This window comes from Marmota flaviventris, chromosome 2 (assembly GCF_047511675.1).
Source record: "Marmota flaviventris isolate mMarFla1 chromosome 2, mMarFla1.hap1, whole genome shotgun sequence".
Taxonomy (NCBI): Eukaryota; Metazoa; Chordata; class Mammalia; order Rodentia; family Sciuridae; genus Marmota; species Marmota flaviventris.
Genome location: NC_092499.1, coordinates 106,154,631 through 106,172,718, shown reverse-complemented (window position 1 = coordinate 106,172,718; position 18,088 = coordinate 106,154,631). Strand labels below are relative to the sequence as shown.

Genomic DNA, 18,088 nt, shown 5'->3' with positions numbered 1-18,088 from the left:
TTTGGAATTACCTGGCCTGTGCCACAGAAGCCCACCCACAGATCAACTTTCTGAAAAAGCAGTCTGTACACCACTACTTGTTGCAAACAGGTTTTCAGTAGCAAACCTTCCTTATAACCAGTGCTATGGCTCTAGCTCTATGACAGGAAGTTTCATGTGACACTGCTGTCTACTCGGAATTGTGCCCTTTCGTGAACGTGGTGAGGATCTGTTCATCTGTTAGGTCACTTAATCAGTTAGTATCCTGATATTTTGCCAGAACAATGGGATCTATATTGCAGAGGAATAAGGGTTGATGATAAATATATCACTGAATCCAGTGACAAAAGTCTCCATTCACTCACAGATCCTTACTGAGTTTCTAACTGTTGGAATTCCATCTCCGTAAAGAACTCTACTTTTTTTTTTTTTTTACAAAGAATCAACTTTATTAGACATTTGTGGTTAGTTTCTCTTCTTGCCCTTGCCGGTGACTTTGGCTGGTGTGAGGACTGGAGCTGTGGCCTGGTACAGAGTAGAGGAGATCTTGTTGATGTAGTACAGACCAACCATGAAGAAGATGAAGCAGGTGGTGACACAGACTCGGTGGATGAGGCCAGATGCAAAGAGAGCCAAAAGGAGGCAGAGGAGGATCTCAGGGAAGACCTTTGCTTGGAATCCTTTGCCAAAGACCATATTCTCCAGATTATTGAAGGCTGTGAGAGAGAAGACGAAAAGGCCAGAGCCCAGCAGGCCCCCCTGGATGGTGAGCCACTCGGTGGAGGCCAGCTGGCAGCTGTACATCTGCATCCCTGCGAAGAGCAGCAGGGACAGGAGAGAGGACAGAGCCAGCGAGGTGCCGGTACCCACCACCATCATGCCCCAGCAGTGGGTCAGATCCGAGCCTCCGGCCAAGAAAGAGGAGAGCCGAACTGGGCGCGGTTAATTGTGCACATAAGAACTCTACTTTTTAACTAAACCATATTTTCAGATGCCTGTATTGATGCCATTTCTGATGCAGGAACAGTAGCCATTTGCTTATTAACAAACATGTCTGGCATATTCTAGGTCAGTTCTATGCCTATTAAGGTTTGAAATGTGTGCAGTTTAATAGAAGAGGCAGCCTATTAAATAGCTAAAAACCAATGGTGTACAATAATTAGTGTAAAACACACAGGTAGAGAGCTGGAGAAATACACAAGAGACTTTCTACAACTGAGGCCTGGGGGCTCTTAAAGAATGAAGAGGAGTTCTCGAGGCATACACTGAATCCAATTTAATCAATACCTCCTCGAGCAGCATTTTCTTCCCCGTTGTCAACTCTGGGTTATCTGCTGAGGTTATCATCTCCTGTGCATTTATAAACCTGATCACTGATACTGTGAGTGGTCCACAGCCTTACCAAGCAGGTCTATGTAGTGTGCTGTGCTGATTGTATCAGGTTCACTATTACAATAAATGATCTCCACTTTATGATTTGGGGGAAATTAGGGGATGGGACAGGTAGGTAAAGCAAAAAGAGAAGAAACAAAAAGCATAAGAAAGGCAAACTCATAATGCCCCAAATATGCAATCCATTCATAGAATTTGGAGGCTCACACAACAGTAAAGGGAAATGCTACTATCTAATCAAAAATTTTTTGTCAATATGAGGATTCTGTGAAAGAAGATGCATAAAGGCAGCATGTGTGTGTGTGTACATACTTATGAATATTTAATACCTCAATGACCAAAGAAGACATTATTGCCAACTACTATATTTTTACAAGTAATGTGACACTGGATAGAAATGCTATGGAAATATTCTAATGTAAAACAAGGATGAATTTAACCAATTAAAATGACAACTTGTACTGAAAACCTGAATATCAATCATGTAAAAATGTCGTTTTTCACTTCACTATTAAAATATAGTGCTGATATGCTATGCCAAGTGTCAGATTTTAAAAAATCGGCAATGAATTTATGAATAAAATGATCGTAATTTGGTAGTAGAAAAAAAAAGCCCATTTCCTTATAGTTAAAAATAGAGTGAGAGAGGGTGGGAGCAGCTGAAGGTGTGTGCAAGACAGGTGGGAGCCACTCTAACTCTGTCTGAGGTGCCTCTAGCCTGGGCTCCCCGGGGGCATGGGTTGGGGGGGTGTCCTGGGGAAGTGTAAGAACAGGGTGGGGAGGGCAAGCTCGGGAGCATCCAGGCAGGCAGAAGTCGGAGGAGGGCAGCACAGGAGCCAGGCCAGGAATCCAGGCACCCGGGATGGGATCCTGCCGGAGCAGGACTGGTCCCCCGAGCTGCTGCTCCCACTCTCCTCCTGCCCCCTCCAGCCCACCCTAGCTCCCTCCATCTCTCCTCCTGCCTCCTCTCTGTCCTTTCTTACTCTTTTGCTCCACTCACTTCCCTTTGCCCTCTCCCTTGCCTTCACTTCCATTTCCCTTCCTTCCACCACCACTTTTCCCTCCTCTCACTCGCCCTTTTCCTCACTACAGTCCCGCCTAGCTTTCAGTGGTGGAAAACACGGACAGTGTGCAGGGAAAGGCCCTGTGATCTGAGCAGGCTGGCCGTGCACACTCACCTAAGGCTTGACCTAGGTCAGGCACTCATGAAGTGTGTTTCTGAGCATTAGTCTTATTCATTCTCACAATCATTTATTCTATTTGACCAAAGGAAACAGCCCGACAAATGTTCAGCGACTGTCCAACATCCAGGTCAGGGAGGAGGAAGGCAGAGATTCGAACCCAGGGCCTTGACCTCCTCATCAGAGGGAAGCTGTGCGGGCCTCTAAGATAGTGTCTGGCCTTGCGCTTCTGGATAAACTTCCCAAAAAAGGCTGGTTCCTTCCCTGGCTAATGTCTCTTCTTGCACATCTGATAGAAAACATTTCTAATAAACTAGATGTGTTTTCTAATAAAACTTTTTAAATAAAACTTTATAAACTAGATTCTAGGAAACAGTATTCATTGGTATATTTAAAGAAATATTATACTGTTTTCTGTTTGGGGCTAATGGAAAATTGTTAAGAACCTACTATATAGCCTCCTTGTGGCCAAATCTGTCTTTTCTGGGTCCCAGTGTGCTGGGGTTACAGCTGGACTGAAGCAATGGTTACTTGGTGGTTGGGGAACCAGAGCACACACATGAAAAGAACAATTTGTAACATGTATTTTGTTTGAAGAAATTTGGAACATTTTGGAAAATACATCTTCTTGAACTAAAAAACAGGGTTTTTCTGTGATTAATAAAATATTATTAAGATTCAGGGCCTACATAGACACATAAAGAATAAAGCGAAAGCTGACACTCAGAAATTGCTACTGTTGGGGCTGGGGATAGCTCAGCGGTAGAGCATTTGCCTGGCATGCCTGAGGCTCTGGGTTCAATTTCTAGTACCAATAAAGAAAAAAAAAAAAAGAGAAATTGCTGATGTTATAACAATTTACTTTTTTTAAAAAAATCTCTCAGGTACATATAATTTTCCTCTTAAAATAATGAAAGCATACTTCACACTATATGTGTACTCTGCATTTCCTAACTTGAACTGTTATGCCCATCTCTCGATGTTGATATAAAAAAATACAGATCACTTTTTTGGGGAGGTGGGGGTGCTGGGTATTAAACCCAGGGACTCAGGCATGCTAAGCAATCACTCTACTACTGAGTTACTTCCCCAGCCCTATATCACTATTTCTAATAACGGCAAAATAGTCCCCCAAACAAATATATCATAATTGTTAGCCAGCTCCTTACTGATGGACATTTACACTGAAATACTGTTTATAATCATGATTTAGTTCAGCTTTTTGGCATGTTGTTTTCCTTCCCTTTGTTCTACAAAATGATTCAGGTATGTGGAAATAAATGGAGCAAAGTACAAGCTACATGCAAAATTCAAGTTAAGATGAGATGCTGCTAATGAAATCTGAAGAATCAAGAAGTGATAAGCCAGCTGATCTGTAAAAATGACATGGGAGACTGAAACAAGGCAAACACTCACGCTGGTTTCAATGTCTGTCTCGGGCTCTGTTCTGTTTGCTCAAAGAGGAGGAACTATATTGTCCAGAGTCATATCCCCAAAACCTGGCACATAGTAGCTGACCGACAAATGTTTGCTGGATGAGTGAATCTCAGGGACTCGTGTCTAAACTGAAGTAATTTAATAATGCTGGGTGTGATCAACTGAATTATACTTTGACCAGCAAATGAATATACAATAAGAAAGGGGATTGGGGGACAGGGTTGTGGCTCAGTAGTAGACCGCTTGCCTAGCATGCGTGAGGCACTGGGTTCAATCCCCCACACTACATAAAAATAAACAAATAAAGTAAAGGTAATGTGTCTGTCTACAACTAAAAAAATATTTTAAAAAAAAAGAAAGGGGATTGATACATACAGCATGTCTAGTCAAAACAAATTTTCTTCTTTTAATTTTTAATTTTTTAAATTTTTACTTTGAGATAGGGTCTTGCTACACTACCTAGACTAATCTCAAACTCCTGGATATAAATGATCCTCCTGCCTCAGTCTCCCAGGTAGCTGGACTATAGCATGCTACACTGCACTGGGTAATTTGAAGAGATAAACTGTTTCCAAGAACCTAAGAGTTCAGAGCAGCAGGAAGAACAATGGGCAGCTGTAGTTAGCTGCAATTCTGATACCAAATCACCTGGGATGTAGTTCTGTTCACTAGAAATAGAATAGCTATTTTATAATTTAATTTTTAAGTCATTTCACAAATTTCAAATGGATATCTTGCTTAAAATATATAAAAAGAAGACTGAAAACAACAAGAACTTTAACAAGTTTTTTTCGTACCATTCATACATACCTCTGTTCTGGCAGTGAAAGTAAATTACAAAATGAATCTAATTTACCACCAGAGAAAAATCACAAGAGATACCATTTCTTCCACTGCATTGGCAAAAATCATGTCTGATAAGATTAACTAATGACAAGAATCTACATGGAACAACAGCAACACCAGATGAAAATGAGAATTGGTATCACTCCTTTGGAAAGCAATGCTCAATATCTACTAAAGCTGAAGATGCAGAAATCCCATGACCCCAAAATTCTACTGCTGAGAACTACTCAAAAAACTTTACAAATATGTTCATAAGGACACATTTACAAGGATACTTAAGATAGTGTTGTTTCTTAACAATTATTTTATTTCTGATTAACATACATAAATTTTACATAGTAATGTGGTTCAGTGTGCTATTTCCATACATGCATATAGTGCTCACTAGTCAAATCCAACCTACTTTTCCCAGCCTGCTCTCTGAGATAGTGTTGTTTCTAATACAAAAAATGCATTTGGGAGCCAGATACCCATTATTAGGCCACTGGTGAACCTACTGACATATTCATGCAATGAAATAATAAAATAATAAACAGTATTGAAAATTAACTAATTAGATTTACAAGCCAAATTTGAAAGAATCTCACAAATACATGAAGTGAAAAAGGCAAATTAAAGAATGATATGGACACTATGGTGCCATCTTAAAATATATCAAAAATAAGCCAAATCTATAACAAGTAAAGAAGGTGAACATGGAAACAACCAATACCAAACCAGGGTTATGTTTTTTTCTGAGTTGGAGCTAGAGGGAATCAGCAGAATACTGAGGGAGTCGAATAAACAGACAGATGTTTTACTTCTTTTTTTTAATATTTATTTTTTAGTTGTAGTTGAACACAATAACTTTATTTTATTTATTTATTTTATGTGGTGCTAAGGATTGAACCCAGGGCCTCGCACATGCTAGGCAAGTGCTCTAACGCCGAGCCACAACCCCAGTCCCAGATGTTTTACTTCTTAAGCTCAATTTTCTACTCTATCATTTAAAAATAAAGAAAATTACTTTTTCCATTTCCCACTTTAAAAAAATGACAAAATATGTAAATTTTTGTGACACTATTAGACTCTCCAGGACATGCCCAGAACTCAATCTTGCCCTACACATTCTAGGCCCACAAATGGAATTTCATGGCAATGGTAACTAATCTGCACTAAATCTCTACCCTTCAAGCATTTCATCCATACTTAATAATATGATATTAACTAGATGTTAATATTTCTATAAGTGGCTACAGGCTAAGTGTCTAGTAATAGAAGAGGAGCTAATTAGAGCATCAATGGCTATTTATCAAAGACATCTACAGCTATTTATCAATAGAATATCAATAGCTAATTAAAATTATGGTTATACAGACTATGAAGTAACATAGGAAATATTTATGTGCTAGTTATAATGCCAAGGTTTAAGACCAAAACAAATTGAATCTACAGTATTATATACAACCATAATCAGGGTCTGGAATCCCAAGCTTTGCTCCTTGGCATTGCAATTTAGGTGGTACAAATATTTTAACTTACGTTTAAAGAATCCTGCCAATTCTCTACCACCACTACCAATGCCACTATTGCCATACCCCACTTTCTTCTTCCTCTTCCCTTCCTTCTCCCCATGGTGAGAAGTCAACCAGATCCTAACCCAGCAGAGGTGTTTGGAGCAGGAGATCCAGGGCCAGAGCCAAGCAGTCATTGTCATACTGTGTGCACAGAACACCAGCTATCTGCCTTCCCCCACTCCCACACCAGCTCCTGTCCCTTTTCCAAGCATGGATGCTTTCATGGACTCATGCTACTTTTAATGCTATTTCCCTTTTCTCCCTCTCTTATACACCATTCCACTCTTCCCATGCCAAATTTCTGGAGTTTCCCCTGTGGTATGGGTAGTCAGTAACTGGCTATATCATTTGTTTTTGGTGAGAGCAGGAGGAGGACTGTGCAACTGAAGCCTAGATACCTACTTTGCAAGGCCAGTGTACCCAGCATGATGAAGCCAAGGGAAGGGCCACTGCTCACCACAGGAGCTTTAAGTACTCCAAATTGTGTACCAAGCAAACAAAAATGGCAAGTAAGCATAGCTACCTTCTTAACAGGCAGCTCATCTCCCCCCAACCCTGACTAGAAATTTGGAGAATAAATGAGCAATCCTGGATGAAATATCCTGTGTTTGCATAATCAGAGATGTAGAATGCATGATGGATGTGAGGTGGATCTAGGGAATTTTTTGGTAAGTCCTCAAGGCCATCCCTGGCCTCTAAGGTACTGGGTATCCTTACCAAAGGGTCTGTCTTCAGACAATATTAGACCAATGGCAGATGAAGCATCCATTCATCTGTTATACACTGATGCTTTTTCGAACTTACATTACCCAGCAACCCAGAAATCCCTCCACCATCTTGGAAAGGACAGGGCAGGAGTTCCACACTGGAAATTTATTATAGTAGTATCCTTGTAAATAGTGGAAAGAAATAAGACAAAATGTTAATCGTGGCACAGAGTACATTTTTATTCTGCTCTTCCTTATTTTCAGAACTTTAATAAGTGGGGTACTTCTTGAGTAAAAGAATGGACCAATGAACAACAACAAATGCAGACAGTGCTCATTTAATGCTATCAAAACCAAGAAAAGGTCTGAAAGAGCTTACAGTTCAATTAAAACAACTGTGCTGTCAATTTTTACCTTCACCTAATTCTCTTGTGGGCACATAATAAGGCTTGAGCCTGTCACCCTCAGCAAAGTCATGATTGCAGCCTGGATTGCCTGTAGAAGAAGATCAGGCATGTGGCACGGATACAGTGGTTCTGGAGTGCCACCAGCCAGCATTCTAAAAGCCTTAGTTCCAGGGAAAGTATGATCCCTCTACAGGGTCCCGGGGCACATATTACCAATGTCCTTTGCAAAAATGACCTGATTCTACTTTGTAAGACTTGCTTTCTTTCCCCTCCACTCTGTTACATTCACAAAGGGAACTCCATTGGAGACAGAAAGATGAGAAGAGAATGTGTTTGATTCACAAAAATGGATTTCAAAATACTTAAAACATTTGCAATGGTCTTCCAGCCAGACCAGTGGTCACTGCATAACTGAAGGGATCCAGTAATCCTGCAACATACATGTGGCCTCTGCCACATACAGACAGGCTCACAAATGAACCCCCGGAGCCCAAAGAACAGCCATTGATGTTGCCTTAAGCCACTCTCCACAGCTTAGAATGTTAACATTTCTAGGAGAACCCCAGTAAAAACATGCTGGTTTTTGTTCTAATCTATTAATAACAGCTATTTTGAAATACTATTTAAATCTTCTATTGTTATTTGAACTTTTCGTGGATTATGTCTCCCCAACTGAGCTGCTTCAGGGCAGCAGGGACCACATCCTATGTAAGCTGCAGAGTGCCTCTTCACAGATGCTCATAAATATGTGTTCATTTGCCTTTTTGTTTTTCTAATTTGGAAAGGCCCATCATTTTAATTATTTAGTTGCTCTGCTCAAATGACGTATCGATGGTTGACTCAAGGTGCCCCTCCAGCTGTGAACTTGGCAGACTGCTTGAGGTCACCCTGCAACAGGCACAGGCATACACACGTGCACACACCCACACCAAAAAAGAAATGTCTTAATATTACTTTTATCAACAGCTATATTTGGCAACTTTTCTTTCTAGCATTACAGAAGACACATTACCAAATGTTAAAAAGGGAATCTGCCAAATGAAACAGCAAGAACAGAAAAAAATATTATTTAAAGCCGGCATAAACTCTCTACCTACTGAACTCTCTACCTACACCCCCAGATGCACCAGGGCTCACATGGGAGGGGAAGACACGACTTTGTGTTCTTGTGCAGGCAAAATGCTAGTTGTGGCTTTGTGGAATCGCTGAGGGAAAAGCCAAGGGTGTGGGCTTGAACAAGGACCCTGCCCCAGCCTGTGCCCTTTCCTCACATGCAGAGGGAGTGGTGGCACTGCTCTGCCCCACATGGGAGACTCCAGGAGACTCTTTTATTTGGAGTAACAACTGGAGCGCAGCATATTAATTTTATAACTATTTAGAGAGAGCAGGGGAGGACTCTTGAGCTCTTCCACAGATAATTAAAAATGCAGGAAAAAAAAAAAGAAATCTGAACTAAACAAAAAACAAGCTGAAGACACCAGGGGTTTCTGAATAACATCTTCCCGGTTAAACAATTTTAAGAATTCCATAATGCGAAAGCAACCCCCACACATTCTCTCCCACACAAACTCGCTCTTTATTGAAGCCACTCTGAGCTGCAGCAGCAGGATCTCTGCCTTCACCTCTGTGGTTCCTTGTCCAGGGAGGACGTCATCTCCATAGAAGCACTAGGGGTGGCGGAGCCCACCACCAGTCAGCAAGGGCAGACACACCCTGAGGAGGGACGTCAGCAGTTCCCCACAACCTCAAACACTCATCATCCTAAAATCTGATTTTTAACTTCAAGAACAAATGTTGCTTTAGCAGAGACTAAAAAATTCAGGTCTTTTGAAGCTTGTCAAACAGCAAATTCCCAGTAACTTTCCTGGTGTTCCAGAAAGAGCTGATTATTTCTGAAACAAGTATTTGATGATCACCAATAACTACATCTTTAAAATAGTAAAGGGGTTGGGTGGTGCACTTGCTTAGCATGCTGAAAGACCTGCGTTATCCCCTGTACTGTAAAAAGTCAATAAAATACCAAGAACCACTGAGCCATGGAAAAGAATCAACAAAAGACAACTGAATAGTCACACACACACACACACACACACACACACACAATTGAGTTTCCTATTTTTTCAAAAAAAATACCTGCTTTTATATTAAAAATTCATGGAACATAAAACCACATCTGATCAGACAAAAATGAAGTAACCAATGTAGGGAAATGGAGGAAACCGAAGCATTATTGACCAGAAGGAACAGGCAGGAAAAGTGAAAATAAGGAGGAAGAGGGGATGAGCAAGGGGAAGGCTGAGGAGAAGAGGCAGCACTGAGGGAGCCCGAGGAGGGACAGAAGGAGGCCAGACAATGCAAAGAACAGGTGGCTGGGGCTCCAAAGGGAGGACGCCTGAGAAACTACTCCTCTCACATTCAGCTGCTCATTTGGGGTGTGAAGAACTAGATGGGCCATATTTAATATGCTCTGTGAGGTTTGTCTACTCATTTTCTTAATCAAATATGCTCTTTCTTTGTCTTGACATAAACACAAAATTAAGACATCATCAGGGGAAATCATTTTTCCCACTTACAACATGGAAATACCTTCCCAAATTTTCCACCACTTTCCTCAAAGATCCTAGTTTGAACCAATGCTCATCTGACTCCAAGGGGAAGGCACGGGTCTGACATCCTTCATCAAGGACTGGATGGTAGTGGACAGCTCTACCGTCACTGTGTGCGCTCACTTCATGATTTAACCAAATACTTTAGTCAAGTCAACAAACATTCATTGACACTCTTCAGCGCTGAACAAGACACAGTCCCTGCACTGCAAGAGCTTTGACTCAACGGGGAAATAGCAGTAGCAGACCACCAAGCAAGACTAGAGAGGCTGCTAAGTGCTCCAGGAACAAACCAGCCAAGGCTATGGAACAAAAGGATGGCTGGATCAGTTTGAACTATCAGGAAAAGCCTTTGAGGAGCAGGCATTTGAGTCGGATGTTCCAAGGGGTGGGCTAAGTGAACTCAGGGCAGCAAGGGGAAAGATGAAGAGGGGACAAAGCAGAGGAAATACTGACTGGTGGAAATCAGCAGGTAAATAGTGGAGGTAAGGTTGGAAGAGTTGAGTGTGGCCCATGTGCAAAGGCCCTCACTCCATGATTGCTAGAAACAGGAGACAGAGCAGGAACAGAAGGAAGAAACAAGTTGAGAGAGACTGCACCTCGCACTAGTTGACAACTAGATGTGGGAGAGGAAAGAAGAGCAGAAAGCTTAACCCCAAGGGAAGAGAATGTCAGCTCTAAATCATCAGCAAGGGCACCACAGGGCCACTCAGAAGAACACACATGCAAGCCCAAGTCAGTGACACCCTACAGCCAAGGGCAACAGCACATGTCTATAATCCCAGTGACTTGGGAGGCTGAGGCAGGAGGATCACAAGTTTGAGGCCATCCTTAGCAATCTAGCAAGACCCTGTCCCAAAATAAAAAATAAAAGGGGATAGGGAAGTAGACCAGGGGTAGAACACTCTTAAGTTTAACTCTCAGTGCCTTAAAAAAAAAAAAAGGAGGAAAAGGGCATCCTACAAAATAACCAGCCTGTGCCCTTCAAAAGTGTCAAGGTCAAGGTCACAAAAAACAGAACAACTTGGGAAATATGCCTCTAACAACTAATGTAACAAGGATCCTGGATGGACTCCTGGACAGAATCTTTTTGGTTTTGGTTTTTCAGTTTTGAGATCTTTCTTCCCCTCTTTTTGTATAAAGGATGTTATTAGGACAATTGGTAACACCTGAATAAGGTCTGTAGCTTAAATAACAGGACTGAATCAATCTTAGTTTCCTGATTTTGACACTTGTTATACAAAAAAAATGACCTTTTTTAAGAAAGAAATATTCCCTTATGTATTTAGGAGGGTAAAGGTATATCATGTCTACATTACTCTGAAATGGTTCAAGGAAAAATTGCGACATCTGTATGTGTGTATACGGACACATATGTGATGTATATAGATTCCGAGAATGAGAGAATGTGATAGAGTAAGAAAGACTAAGCAAGTGTAGTACAAAGCTAATATTTATTGAATTTTGTTGAAAGGTATATCAGAATTACTTAAATTATTCTTGAAATGTTCCTGTAAATCTCAATTTTTTTCAAAGTAAACAATTAAGAGACAGGAAAAATGCTTATGGAAGCCAGATGACAGAACAGTCAGGCTTTCTGGTATTAAATTCTGAATGGAATTTGAGAGAAGGAGTTGAGGAGCTGAGCAAATCAGGGTTGAAAGCAGGGCTCTAAGGTCAGACTGATGCCAGAGTTCCTTTCCCAGATCTGCTCCCCAAAAGCATAGCCCCCCCTTGGCTTATTCTACTCCCCTCTACTCCAGGATCCTCACTATATGACAGGACTAAAAAGAGCTGGCCACACAGAGACGGATGGAGCACTAAAGGGTAACACGGATGAACCAGGCTCCCAGGGCAGCACAGGGAAAGTGCCCACTCCTCTTGGCTATCAGGGGCTGGCAGTGAGATTGAAGGTGGGAGGCAGAAGGGAGGAGGCCAGGAAAGGAGGAGAAACAGTCAAGGACAGGGTCTCACCAAATCCCTACTCCTAGAGGCCAGAAGAAGAAAGGAACAAAGGAGGTCTGAGTGGGACCTGGAGAGCCAGGCCTTAGAGACAGGGAAAAAGAGAAGCACAGAAGGAAGGCTGACACAGGCAGCAAAGGCAGGGGAGCAGGGCACCACCCAGGAGCTCTGGACAGCACAGGCTCAGATCTGCTGCCAAAACACCCCTGCTGGAGCCCTTCAGGGAGGAGATTCAACAGAAAGTAAGAGTGAAGCCATAAGAGACAAGTGGGCAGTCAAAGGAGAGAAACTTGAAGAGAGTTGGACAGGGCAACAGAGTAGAGGACTGTGCTGTCCTATATGCCAGCAAACAGCCCCATGTGACTACTCAAATTGTGTGGGGCAAGGGTGCTGGGGATGGAACACAGGGCCTCATGCACTCTGAACATGTGATCTACCAGTGAGCCCTACTCTCAGCCCTGTGGATGTAAATTTTCTTAAATTTAACCGAAATTACAAAGCAAGACCCATTTTGCAAGTTCAATAGTCACATATGGGTCAATGACTATCATATGGACAATCCAGTATTTTCCCTCACCACTGAAAGTTTTATTGGATAGAGTGGGGACTCTGGCAGGATTTGTTACACTAAAGATGTCCTGAATACATGGTGTAGTGAGGGCTGGAGCAGAGGAAGGAGGGACCAAAATAAAAACAGAGAAAGGGAATAACAACTGGAAAAAATTCCCAAAAGGGGCAAGAAGGAAGGAACAAAGTCCAGAGAATGGACAGTGTGGTATATGTGGGTTAATCTTAGTGAAGGGACTTATAGACATTTTCTTCCATTGAGAAAGAGAAGATAAAGGACAGGGAGAAGCAGAGAAAAGTGTTCAGAGGTACTGAGGAGGGTGCAGTGGGAATTTACATTGAGGTAAGGACAGTAAACTAGAATGTAGACATCCTTAATCTTAACAGTAAAAAGGGGCTACTTCCTGAAACGGAAGTACCTCGAAGTTTAAGTAATGGAAAGATATGGCATTCAACCTCTAAATAGATGCAGACAGAGTTAATAAATGGTGCTTTTTTTTTTTTGGTTTTGTTCATAGACAAGCAAGATCTCAGTGAAATTAGAACCAGCATAATTTGCAATGGTAACTAGTCTGAAGGTCTTTGTGATTTTTCTCCTGGATAACTTGGCAGGATGGGAGAAGAGTATACAGATAACAAGGATGATTTTGGATTGAGGACTAGAATATGAGAAGCCCAAAACGTTAAGACAAAGGATTCTTGATTCCAGACAGAACTGAAATGGCTGGCTACCTATACATTCCAAGTGGAAAAATGGAGCCATGAGGGGCTGAAGCTTTGGAACAGCAAGCGATTTAGGGACCAGAGTCTTAAGTGATGGTTAAAATAGTGCACAGTGAGTGGCAGAAGTCCAAGTTTCAGCTCTTGAAGGTAGAAAAATTCCCAAGTCTAAATAGGTCCAAGATATTAGCAGTTGAAGTAGAATGAAAACTGAAGCCATAGAAGTTAATGTTGAAGAACTTCAAAGTCAATGAATTAAAAGAGCCTCAACGTATCCACAAAGTCACTAGCAAGAGACAAGACAGAGAAGGGAAAGAAGCTAGCTGCTCACACTGTTTCTTACTTTTTTGTGGCATCAAAGGAAGTGATTCCCAAACCTGAGTGAACATCAGAACCATCCAGGAAACTCTGTTTTCTCTCTCCCTCCCCAATCACTCCTCCTTCTTTTGGGGTTTGTTATTAAAATAAGGATCTTTTAGGTCTCACTCATCCTCATGATTCTAATATGGTATATTTAACAGAGTCTAACAAGCCAGGCTTTTCAAAATGTTCCAGGTAATTCTGAGGAGCCACCAGGTTTAAGATAAGAAAGAAACCAGAAAAAGGAAGGTACTGGGAAAACAGAACTACTTTTAAGAGAAGACTTGGTTGGGAATGAGGTGGCACTAAGAAGCAAAGGGAAGAACATCCCCTTCTGGTGCAATGGAGAGGACAGTAGAGAGGATTCTTCTGAGTGGAGTTGTTCATTCAGGCTCTGATGTGAGGGGAGAGAGAAAAGATAGGCTCAGCAAGAAAATAAAGAAGTATGGCTGCAGGGTGCAAGAAAAAAGACACTGAAAGGCAGTCTGGAGTCATACAGGTCAGTGCCCTGCAGAGAGAGGAAGACCAGTTTGCTATGAGGGTTCCAAGTACAATGAGATATAGTTCATTAAAGAGTTTGTAGGGTTTAGTGGTTGAATTTCTGAACAGTAAGGATTTTCCTGTTTGAATGCTATCAGATTTCTAAGATGCAAACCATTAAAGATTATTAAGCCCTCAGGTAAACAAGCTTGCAGAAGCTTATTTAATATTGACAACTTTATCTTCCTAACTCATATTTTTATACAGATAAAATCAAATTTGAATGACTATCAAGGGCATCCTTGAAGCAGAAAGTCAAAAGGGGCATGCAACCCAAGGGATCTGTGAGAGGAATCCAGAACACTTCTTCTTTCCCTCTCAGGAGAAGGTTTATGGAAGCAGAATATGGAAAGGGGCTTGAGTATCTTTTTTTAGTACTAACTAGCGCTAAAGTAAAAGAAGTACCACAGCCTATTTGGCAACCCCCTACACACAAATACACACTTCATGACAGATACTATGCGCAAATCCTAGGAAAGGTTCTCAATAAAGAACATATTTACACTCACAGACCTCTTATCTAAAGAATAAGCTGCAAATGTTTGTCCCTGCTTCTGAGAGAGTTACAGCTCTGTGGATTCAAATAATTATTCTGATTACTCTTATGAAATAATTTCTAACACTGACATACAGATTTTAAGCTGAGGGTTTGCGCGTGCGCACTGTCACACACACGCACACACACAAAACCTCATGCACATTGAAGAAATGACTCACTTAATTTGCTGCTGCCTGCCACTACTGGGATTGATTTTACCTGTTCAAACACAAAGTTTTCTATTAGATCAACTTCAAGAAAGAAGTACTCCGGGAGCATTAATCCTGATTTTGTTCACTACGTTAGGGCACCTTAGGGGTTTTAACCTGTGCATTTTAGCAAGCACTCTCTAGACCACGACTGCTTTCTCCATTACTAACCTTCCATTAAGCAATAACATTTCTTGCCGTTTTGGGAATCAATTAACAAAACCCCTAGTAAAATTAATATGGTTAAGCCTTGTATATACAGTACCCGCAAAACCGTACTTTGGGGCCCTTTCTCAGCTCACAGTACAATGGTACAACAACCCCATGAAACTGCAAAGAACCTGAGTCCTTCTTTTCAAAGATGAGAAAAAGAAAAGCCGCGAGGGAACATAATGATTAACCTGCCCAAGGTCACTCAGCTCTGAGTAGTGGGACAGCTGACTCGCTCTTACCGGTAGCAATCTGTAGACCACCCCAGCGCCCCCAAACAGTCTCTCCCGGCCTGTTGGTTTGCTAGCATGCAACCCCCGCGAAAATGCAATGCCAGTTGCGCTCTGTGCCCAACTTCTCCCCTTCGCGTCAGCATGCAGTTAACCCTCTCGCCCGCAGCATGTCACATGGGCCACGCGCAGCTCTCTTTCTTCCCCATGCCTATCTACTAAGCTGGGGCCCCAAGGTCACCGGCGGTCCCAGGGAGCGCCCGCTGCCAGGACCCGGAGCGTGGCCGGCCGGGGACTCGGGGCGCGGCACTCACCGGCGCGGGGGGCGGGCGCGCCGCGGCTGCCCATATCCTCGCCGGCGCGGCTGGGTGCGGCGGCCACTGGCGCGGGCTGTGCAGGGCGCCCGGCTGCGGGCCCGCGCCGCGGGGAGCGCCGTCCAATCAGCGCGCGCCTGCCGCCTGGCCCCGCGCGCGGCCCGGCCGGGTTCCCGGCTCCCGAGGGGCGCGAGCCGCCGCGCGCAGCCCGAGCCGCTTCCGGGCGCGTTGCCTGGACGCGGTTGCCGTGGCAGCCCGAGCTGGAGGCTTTCCCCGCGCACCCGCGCCCAGCCCGGCGGCGCCGCCCCTCCTCCCTCCTCCTTCCCACACCCAAAATAGCCTCTCCTCATCGCTGCTGTTTCCCACAGAGCTAGCATCCAAGCGCCTCGGAGTTGGCGGGCGGGGATTTCGCTTATTGGAAAATAAATCCTGTTGTAGGACTGGTTGACTTGAATGTAGAGTTAGGTGTTGAAATGGTGCCTGATTAAACCATGGCGTTTGCATTGTAATTCTCCCCAAAGCCCTAACATCCCTTATTTATTAAATCTCTTCCCCACAAAAAATAATTATCTGCCCGCTCCTCCTCAAATCGGGGAGAAGTTAGTTGACGAGGTCACGGTCTGGTTAGCAGCTCGCGCGCTGATGCCTCACCTGTACAGGTGAACGAACACCCTGGGCCACCAAGTGCCTTTTAACGAATCACCCTGACACCCACAGCTGGGACCCAGGGTCACGTTTCTCGGCAAGATACGACGCAAGGAAGAATGCTACACCCCTCTTCTTGCCAGCCCTTCCTTCTCTCCTCTGCCTCATCCTCTTCCCAGGGCATCCCAACTCTTTCCACCTTCCTCGCAATGACGGATTCTCGGCAGGATGCACAAACCCATCCACTCATAATTTTGCTTCCTCTCCATGGGCGGGATTTGAGCGGAGCGGTAGACCCCCACCTTTGCCCGCCTCGCTGCGTCTGGTTCATACCTCTTTCGTGGAGACTCTCTCCTACTTACCCAGCGCGGGTCCTCCTGTCTGTCTCCCCACCCGCCTGAGCCTCTCCAATCCTGGATAAGGAGTGTGACACAGTAGGAAGAGCTGTGGAGTCAGGCAGAGCCGTCTTGGAATCCTTGCTTCAGCAGATATTTGTGTGTTGTCTAGGTATTCTGAGGCTATTTCCTTGCCTTTATAATAGAATAATACCCCCAACAAGGGGTTAAAGCATCTGTAACACTCATTCCGTCAACAATGTTTATTGGATGCCTGCTAAGTGCCAGAAACTATGCTTAGATCTAAGACAAACGGAAAAGAAGGAAAAAAGAAATGTGACCCTCTACTCTCATGGAGCTTGCAGCCTGACATATGTTAATCAAATGTCATAGACACAGGTAAAACTGCCACTGTAACAAGCAGGGTCCTGGCCTTGAGTTCTGTGATATGGAGATCGGACATCATAGCTTCCCTTTAGCACTGGAAAAACCTAATTATCATTTTTTCCTATTCTCTGGTAGATTCCCATAGCCTGGCACCTGATATGTAGTTAGTTAATATATATTGAACTGAATCCTATGTCACAATGATGACAATATCAGTCATTTTCCCAGTGACTTTCTGCCACTTAAAATATGTTTGAAACATACATAACTTGCCACAATGTCTAGAAGGACATAGATGTTACCAGAAAGCAACCATTCAAGCTCAGAGCCCATTGTGAAGAGTCCAGACACAGGTTAAAAATGTTATTTTTCCTGTCTCCATCACATCGCCTTCCAGGATAAGATGTGCATCTCAGGTGAACACATGACTGTCCCCTATTGTTTCCACATCTCTCCTTCCTAATCTACTATCTCTCTGGTCTAGCTCCATCCCTGCCAGGACCCACTTTAGTCAAAGCCTCAGGGTACCCACTCTTGGCTTTCTAGGAGGATGACAGTGGCTCTTTGTATTCCTTAGAATGAAACACCCATAAAAGAGAGGAAACTCCCTCTTGCTACTTCTGATGGCCTTCAAAACATAACTTTGATATTTTATCTACCACAAGACTCCCTCACACTGTAGGTAAGGAAGGTGAGTACCTGGATGGTGAGAAGGTAAAGGGTCCTTGCCACATGGATACACTCTTCTATTTAGGCTGACATTAATTTCCTTTTTAACAACTATAACAAATAATATAAGTAAAAAAAACATATTTAAAAAGATTTATTAACAGTAAAAAAAGTAATTGTAGTTCTTTCAGAACCTTGACTCCTCAATACAAGCCCTGAGAATTCTAAGTAGTCTTGGATTAAGCTCATGACTTCCCACTCTGATCTACCTTTTATTTTTTTCTTTCCAGG

The 18,088-nt window shown here is 43.0% G+C and overlaps 1 protein-coding gene and 1 pseudogene across 3 annotated transcripts in view; both read right to left on the bottom strand.

Moving 5' to 3' along the window:
* Positions 1-15,848, bottom strand: part of Fam81a (family with sequence similarity 81 member A) — a 50,420-nt gene extending 34,572 nt beyond the window's left edge. The window contains exon 1 of one of the 3 annotated variants that reach the window (XM_071608331.1): positions 15,762-15,848. The gene's annotated coding sequence lies outside the window, so the exon portion shown is untranslated. The remainder of the gene's footprint in view (positions 1-15,761) is intronic. The other 2 variants (XM_071608332.1, XM_027925870.2) reach the window with 2 other exon arrangements.
* Positions 405-935, bottom strand: LOC114084822 (dolichyl-diphosphooligosaccharide--protein glycosyltransferase subunit KCP2-like; annotated as a pseudogene).
* Positions 15,849-18,088: the final 2,240 nt, after the last annotated feature.